The sequence below is a fragment of the Galeopterus variegatus genome, unplaced genomic scaffold (assembly GCF_000696425.1).
Source record: "Galeopterus variegatus unplaced genomic scaffold, G_variegatus-3.0.2 Scaffold4775, whole genome shotgun sequence".
In the NCBI taxonomy this organism is placed as follows: Eukaryota; Metazoa; Chordata; class Mammalia; order Dermoptera; family Cynocephalidae; genus Galeopterus; species Galeopterus variegatus.
Window position 1 is genome coordinate 128,137 of NW_007730886.1, and position 8,657 is coordinate 136,793.

An 8,657-nucleotide genomic window follows, 5' to 3' on the forward strand; every position below is an offset into this window, starting at 1 on the left:
TTGCCCAACATTGTGTATGTAGGCAGTCAATAAATACTTGTTGCACTAATGAATGAAAAGCATGTGCAAAAGAGTAATCATTCAGTAAATGAAAAACTATGCATACAACTTATAAAGGGAATAAGCAAACCTGTTCAATACTTAAAAATCTGGATTTGATGATCATTTGGTCATTGATAATGTTGGAGAAGTGGTACAGGCAGGAACCAGCTTAACATAGATTGAGTATTTATTGAGAAATGGAGGAATAAGTATAAATAACCTTTAAATAGTTTGATAATAAAAGTTCTCACCTGCTGTGCCTTATTCAAATTGCTCATCTACCAAATCGGTGTCATAATAAAATGGTTATTGTTTTATAACACTAGGCTTGTGGTGGTTTGTTCCCTTGCAATAGTAGGTGGAAAGCAGGAGGTGGTAGCTAATATGTCTAGTGGAGGAATAAGCACATTTATATCAGTTGTTGCATGTTATCCTCACCGCAGACCTATAATGAATGTGGTATTATTATTATTCCCATTTATCATATAAGGTAATTGAGGCATAGATATGATAATGATTCTCTTTCTGATGTCATAGATAAATAAACGTAGACTTAGTACTGAAACTCATGTCTTTTCACTTTATAATACCAGGAAGTTTCAGATCAGGAGAGAGAAAAAAATAGAGAAAAAGAGTGGTAGAGGGACAGGGAAGAATGAGGGTGGAGGTGGCGTTTGTGGGTTTCTGACAGAGGCTGGTTTGGTCAAGAGGGGGACCGCTTCTGAGCACGAGGGGTGGGGCTGCAGCGGTGGCGCAGATGGAGCTGCGGGACGGTGGCAGGGAGCTGTAATAATCTTGGTTCTCTCTGATCACAGAAAGGGGCCTCGCTGGGGCTGAGGGACTGAGGAAAGTGGCCGTTGTTTAGATTTAGAACACCACTATGAGGCATGGGAGAGTGAGATTACTGAACACTTTGTGAGGAGTCCATAAAGGACAGGAGATGAAGAATTTGTCATAGCAACAATCTGCATAGCACAGTGACTTTCCCCTGGGATGACATCAGTCCAGATACTGGTCTTGAAGAGACAACATTTGGGATGTGCAGGATCAGTATGCTGGAAGCATGTGCTGAAATAGGAGGAGAGGGTCATTTATTCAATCATACGATAAATATTATTTTTATGTACTATGTGCCAGGCTCCCAACAAATATTTGCTGAGGGGTAAAGTTGGGATGTGCAGGATCAGTATGCTGGAAGCATGTGCTGAAATAGGAGGAGAGGGTCATTTATTCAATCATACAATAAATATTATTTTTATGTACTATGTGCCAGGCTCCCAACAAATATTTGCTGAGGGGTAAAGGATGCTGGTGATGCAGGGTCTAGATCAGTTAGGATGAGTCCCTTCAGTCTAGGGAATGAAAATGGAGAGCAAGTGCATGAGAGTGAGGCGAGAGACCCTCACAAAGAGTAGACTGTGGGTAGCGAGCTGGGGATTAAAGTTTAAAATACCAAAGAAGGAACATATTTTGACGGTGACAAGGTCTTGAAAATGGAGTAGCTATTTGAATGAAGCAAAGCCTATAGTGGGGTTGAGGAAATGAGAGGAACTGTGAGGCTAGACATTACATTTGCCTGATCCTTCTGGTCCTTTGGTGTTCCCGACACAAAGATAAAATGACTTTTAGGGCAGGCCTTTAAGGATGAACTGGCTGCTTCCAGATGAAAAAGTGAGGAGAGAGAGTGTAGTCACAGGAAACAGCTTCACTAGGGGATCAGAGACACGAAAACCCTTTGAGCCAAGCAACAGGAAACGTCTATCACAAGGGAAGAGAGAGGTTAAGCTCTATCCTAGCTAGAAGACCTCTCTGAGTGGCAGCTTCTCAATATACCCAATAATATGAGATATTCGAATGAGATCGATTTCTGTTTGCAATCACAAAATATTTATTTCACTTAATTATGAATGCAAGCACATTCGCTTTGCAAATATACACCAAGGCTTTGAAAACATGTGAAAGTTTATAACACTTTTCATACAACGATGATTTACATTCTTATTTTCATGCACACATACAGGGGCAAAGAATTCTTGACTTGTAGCCAAATAATATTACCAGTGAAACATGAATGTACATGCTTAATTTAGGTCTTGGGAATCATCAGACAGCTGGACGAAGGTTATGCTTTTTCCCTCTGTACATTAAAGAACATGAACAAATGGCTTTAGGAGTTCATAATTCACAGTGTATTATACCAGTCAGTTGGAAAAATTAAAATGTTGGTAACAGCTCGGCTCTCATCACTCTGTAAGTGCAGAGCCCCTGAGGCAACAGTGCGTGCAGATGCTCTGCTGATCACCGCCTGCGTTCCCCACGCTCGGCAGGCGCGGAGCCCCCTGTGCTGCGCGGGGCTCATCGTGACCGGAAGACAGCGAGAGTTAGTACTGGATCACGAAAGGAGATTGCCTGAAGCGGCCGTTCTCAGGCTGCTGCTGCTCGGTGGAGCAATTTAGTAAAGTAGGTGGAAGCCACGCTTTTGGCGATCCTTGCTGGATCCTGGGCGGGCCAGCTTCTGGGTGTTTCTGATGTATGGCTACAGCACGGTCTTCCTGCTCACTATTTCTACGGCCTCTGCTTTAACTCGGCTCATTAGTCCACATCCAGGCTGCTTAATATTCTCCTAAGTGAGCTCTTCCTTGTCTCCAGACACTTTACTCACTTTTTAAAAGTATGTTTCTCAGACACAGTTATAGTGATCTTATTATTGTGTAAGCCAGCGATTACTAGCTGCTTTCTGATATCTATTCTCCACACTTCTTCCATGTATCTGACATTTCAGGTGGAGAATACATTTCCCTGCGTCCCCGGTTTCTGGGTGTGACCATGTGACCAGCTTTCGTGCTAGGGGATATGCAAAGAATTGACGGGTGCACGTTCTGGCTCGTGGATTTGAAAAGGAAATGGGTCCTCCTGTGTCCCTTTCTCTTTCTGGCCGACTGCAGGTGTGACGGTGGGGCCTGGGTTGATCGTTTGTAGCTACCTGTTCAGGGGGCAGAGCAACAAGATGGCAGGGGCTGGGTCTCCAACACCGTGATGCTGCCCTATCAGCACCGGATTGCTTACCCTCAGATGGTTTGTAAGAGAGGAACAAACTTTCTGTTGTTTCAGACTCTATTATTTTGGCCTTCTTCATGGCAGTAGAAACTATATTGTAAGGTACCTTGCTTAACAGTCTTCATCGGCTCCCACTGCAGGAGATAAGTCCATATCCCTAAGAGGGCATTTAAGAGTCTTCACAATCTAGGTTTAGCCCACCTTTCAGGCCCACTCCTGTCACTTGCCTACAGAAGCAGTCCTCTAACCACTGGAGTCCTCCCTTCTCACCACACACACCTTCCTTTGGTACTTTTATATGTGCTGCTCTCTTAAAATGCTTCTCCCCATGTTTTTAAGAAAAGTTTCCCCCTCATTCTGCAAGGTCTAGCCCTGATGTCACCTCCTTGTGCTGCTTTCCAGGACTTCATGCAACAATTTTCCCTGGCAGACTTAATTACTTCTTCCCCAGGGCTTCCAGAGTGGGGTGTGTGTGTGTGTGTGTGTGTGTGTGTGTGTGTGTGTGTGAATCACATTTCCTTATAATTGCTTACATTATAACCTGTCACTAGGGATTATTCCATGACATTTTATTGGCTGGAAGTAGACTACACTCCATCACTCCACCCTTAGTCTTGTCACAGGCAAAGTGAACAGTGGATAATCAGGATAGACATAAAATTGAGGATTCGTCTTTCTTGAAGAGTGAAACTCTGAATGAAATTGAGGTTCTGTTAGCAAAGAGGAGTGGAATAAAAGTGTTCAGAGATGCTTTTCAACTAAAATGGCTTTGATGAAGGGGCAGGAGAAGCGGGCAGAGAGGGTTAGGCAATCAAACAGCATGGGGTAGATGCCTTTGGTTACTTGATGCAAGCTGGAAAAACAGTCCCTGACAGGCTGCAGTCATTATTGTGTATCTCCAGAATTTTGAAAGATAAGGAGGAAATCTGCAGGCCAGCCCCATAAGGAATAGGAAGGAATTGGGAAAGGGTAGTTTCTGAGAATAGGCATGTTTTTTTTTTTTTTTTCACTGAATGTGGGATGTCCCCTGGTGTATCTGCAATTGACAGCTGCCCTTTGACACGCTGCTTCCTGATATCTGACTACCGGAGGCCTGCTTGGTGCCTAGTGCAAGAAGTCACAGCCAACATTTTAGGTTTAGTCTGCTTTATACATGCCCAGCACTTTGCTTTAAACAAACAAATTGTTTAGTATCCTCAGTAATCAACATTTGCAAATGAAAAATCAATATGTCTCAGCATTTTAAGTTTCAATTGAAAAACATTCCTGTTCTGAGGAAACATCCAAGCCCTATGAGAAGGGTCTAAGAAATAGAGTTGTGTGATTTCTAGTTATACAAAAGCAGGAGACAATGCACGACAAAAATGTGCTTATCTAAAGTTACAAACTGATTTTGAAATAATGAAAACCAATGATACAGTTTTTGTTCTTGCCTTTGTTTTTCTTTTTCAACTTCTGAATGAGCTTAGCACAGTAGAGAAGGCAGAATGTTTAATGAATGAATGGGAGCTTGTCACATAGACATAGGGGTTAAGAACACAAGTTCTGAGGTCAGATTGTATGGGTGCGTGGCCTCCTTTCCTTCCACGACGGCCGTGTACATAAGCTTGCTGTGCTTTTAGTCTCCTCATAAGGAACATGGAGGTAATAACACCGTCTACCTCATAGGCCTCCTATAAGAATTAAATGAGATAAATATATGAGGTCTTCCTTAAGTGCTGGCACACAGCATGTCTGACAAATATTAGAGCTATCCATTATTATTTTATGTAATATTCATTTGTCATCTAATATTCCTTTTCCTTGACCTCTTACACAGCCCAAGACAGTGGACTTTTCAAAAATCATATTGTATCACAGAGATTGGTGACCTTATAAAAACAGAGAATGTCAAGAATCCAATATCTTTTCCTGTGGCATGATAGGATATGAATTGGGAGAATGTAAACTCACATCTAAGTAACACCTTCAGATTGTGTTTAGAAAAAGAGTTTCTATTATGTTGGTTCTTGTGAAGGTGTGGACAGGACTGGCATATGGTGGAATTTTGTAGGTAGGTTTTTGTAGGTGGTAGTGGGTAAAATCCTTAATGTGGTAGGGAAAAGGAATTTTAAAATTAACCCAAACTGCATTTTTGGCACATATCTTTATGTTGGCCACCCCTGAGACAGTGGGAGGGTTTGAAATGGATTTATGCCCAAATAATTTATGGCATAATTTAAAAGATTTTAAGCAAAATATGCTGCCACAATGAACACACCCTCTGTGCTTTATGAATGGCCTGTTTATTGCTGTGGTTCTGCCCATCTAGAGCAGACTGCTCTAAAGCAGACAGATTCATGCGGAGTCATGGGGCTGTGCTTTAAACCTAGCCCTCACTTCCAAATCCACTTTCAACTACATTAATGCACAGATATTGCGGTGCAAAATACTGGGTTGTGCACCTTTTGAACAACTCTATGCGTGTCACTATTTAATGCAGAGCATGAAGCAATCTCTGATTACTGTGCTGCAGCGTGTTCTTCCAGCCTGTGTGGTTCTGGCTGCAGGAAATAGCAGCTCAATCTTTGAAGCAAGGACTTTCCCTCTGCTTCTGAGAGTAAATAGCCTGAGAAAGCTTCCTCACTCCAAGGAAGTCTAGATAAATGTGTGATAGGAAGGGAGAGAGGGCTGTCGGTTGTGTCTGTCAGAATGGCCCCTGAAGGAAGGCAGCGGCTCCTGCCGCGTGATAAGGCTGAGGTTACAAAGGCAGAGATAAAAAGCTCACTTGGTCAAAATACATTACTAATGGAAAGATCCCCAACAGATTTTAGCATTGTACCCCAAGCCTTTCTTGAACAAAATAAGTCTGTTCTGATTTTTCGAGGGGATATAAGAGGTATACTCCACTCAGTGGAATGAGGGCAGACAACTCTCTCTCCCCCTCGCCCCACAGAAACTGGTTTCACTAGTTATAGGAGGGTAACTCCTCCAGTGGGACATTTGAAGAGAAGAAATCATTGCAAAGGAGCAGAATAAACAGGATGGAGAATTATATTGCTTGAAGCAGGAAGTTTTATTGCTCCAGATACAGGCATTGTTGTTGGTGGTGGTGGTATTAAAAGTCAGTTAGGGGCCGAGCCCGTGGCGCACTCGGGAGAGTGTGGCGCTGGGAGCGCAGCAGCGCTCCCGCCGCGGGTTCGATCCTATATAGGGATGACTGGTGCACTCACAGTGCTCACTGGCTGAGTGCGGTGCACGCTCCCTCCGCGGGTTCGATCCTATATAGGGATGACTGGTGCACTCACAGTGCTCACTGGCTGAGTGCGGTGCACGCTCCCTCCGCGGGTTCGATCCTATATAGGGATGACTGGTGCACTCACAGTGCTCACTGGCTGAGTGCGGTGCACGCTCCCTCCGCGGGTTCGATCCTATATAGGGATGACTGGTGCACTCACAGTGCTCACTGGCTGAGTGCGGTGCACGCTCCCTCCGCGGGTTCGATCCTATATAGGGATGACCGGTGCGCTCACTGGCTGAGCGCCGAGCGGCCGGTCTCAAAAAGGACAAAAGAAAAAAAAAAAAAAAAAGTCAGTTAGGGAGGTGCAGGAACAAAACACTGAGACATATAGGGCCATGGAAAATCTTCCTAACTCGATACTGCAATTGGTGTCTCTCAAACATTTAAAACTCTTACCTTCTTTTGATGAACAGGTTCTTGTTACTTCTGGGTATTTCTCTTCCCTTCACAGTTACCCCCACCCCATCACAATGGTTCCTCCACAGTGAAGATTTTATGGGGTCTTATTGTCTATGGTTTGTATTCTCTGAAAAATTAGTTTGCCTTACCTACAAAATACAGAGTTATAACTGTGACCAGGCTCTTTTTGTACTGTAGAACACTCGTTATATCATCACTGATGGGATTGCCACTCTAAAGCCCCTCTCCACTTCCATGTATTTTCCCAACCTCGTTTTTTTAAGATTTACATGGTTTTTGATGCTAGCCTTGCCTAAAAGATGTCTGACAAAATACGTGCTGTAATAAGGAAGTCTTAAAGGGAGATAATTATCACTTCTATATTTCAAAGAACAAACAAAACTTCTCTCTTGCTAGCTTCTCTGAGATGCCATTTTAACCTTTATATTTTTTCCATTCCTCCAAGCAACTGCCCATAGTGTAAGAAAAATTCCTGAACAAAAGCCTGAATTACCCACTGCCAATCCAGATCTGTCTTAATGAGCAGGGCCACCAGGGGGAGCTCGTTAAGTGAGCTTTTGTGGGGTCTCCGAGAAAGACCAAGCAGATATGTATGGAGAGGGTAGCAGATCCGCAGGATTAATAATATTCCCTGAATGTAGGACCCACAAAGGCCATCTTCCTCTCTTGGCAGCTTGCTGGGTGGAAAAAGAACTGCCCAGTAGAAATAAGGAAATTGTCAAGGCTTAAAGAGAGGTGGACATGGAGGAATGCTTGACTTGGATAAGAAGGTAATTTTTGAGTACCTCATGTTGGGAATTTTGTTGAGCTTCAGGCATAGGTCTTAGCAATAGAGAGCTGGACAGTGGATGAGAGGGGCCCAAGCACGAGACTTCACGGGCGAGATCAGCACCAGCTTGTGATCTACTGATGGACTAGATAACAGAAGTGAGCAAGGAACAGAGGATGTTTTTATTGGCACCAGCACAGGTTTAGTTGGAGCAGAGTCTAGGATCAGCTACAATGATACTAATGTAAAAGACCAGATTGTTAGTTTTCAGAATGATGGAGGAAATGGTGAATGCCACAAGATGGAAAGGAAAAAAGCATCTACGAACGTTTCCATACACCTTGTTGTATGGAAAGGAGGGTTCTGACTCTTCTAGACCCCAGAGGGTCTAGCGATTCTGCTTACGATGGACAATTTACTATTTGCAAGCTAGTATTTATTACTATCAGATTTACTGTTCTGATACCACATTAAAATTAGATCACCTAGGACGACTTGGGAAAGAGTGTCTTAAATATGTTTTTGCACACACCCATCAGACAGTATTGACAATTTCTGTCCCAAAGACAAGATATTTAGACTTTCAGATATAATAACTTTCCATTTCCAGTAGGTCAAAGTCGTGATTATTATTTTTTTCATAAAAGCCATCTTTTCTCTGGTTTCAACAAGAATGAGAAAGAGCAAGAGCAAATTACAAGGTCTAGCCTTTTTCTCTGTCAGGTTTTGGAGAGAGAATCCCGTCGTAAATGTCACATTTACCTGTAGCTCTACGAGTAACAGGGGTCTTCGGTCCCTCACAAAGACACTTTCAGAGAACCGTTCTCTTGGCCTGAGTAATCGTCCCGCGCACGGTGGCGTGACTGGCGGCCACAGCGGTGATGGCTGCACCTGAAGGTTACGGTGGCCACGGCCCCGGCCGGGACCACCGCGGACTCGAGAGGGTCCCGCCGCGGTGACCGCGCCCCCAGCTCTGCCGATGGCTCCTTGAGAGCTGCGGTTCTGCCGCGGGGACAAGCCGGATTGAAGGAGCTCTGTGTGCAAGTAGATTTCCAGACTCGGGGACTGAAGTAAAAGCTGTGTGCAACT

The 8,657-nt window shown here is 43.8% G+C and overlaps 1 long non-coding RNA gene across 1 annotated transcript; it reads right to left on the minus strand.

Annotated features, from left to right (window-relative positions):
* Positions 1 to 4,673: 4,673 nt before the first annotated feature.
* LOC103603749 lies at positions 4,674 to 8,398 on the minus strand. The gene is made up of 3 exons (XR_551646.1): positions 8,331 to 8,398; positions 6,776 to 6,927; positions 4,674 to 4,772 (listed from the first exon to the last, which is right to left on the minus strand). It is a non-coding gene; the product is annotated as an uncharacterized LOC103603749 (long non-coding RNA).
* Positions 8,399 to 8,657: the final 259 nt, after the last annotated feature.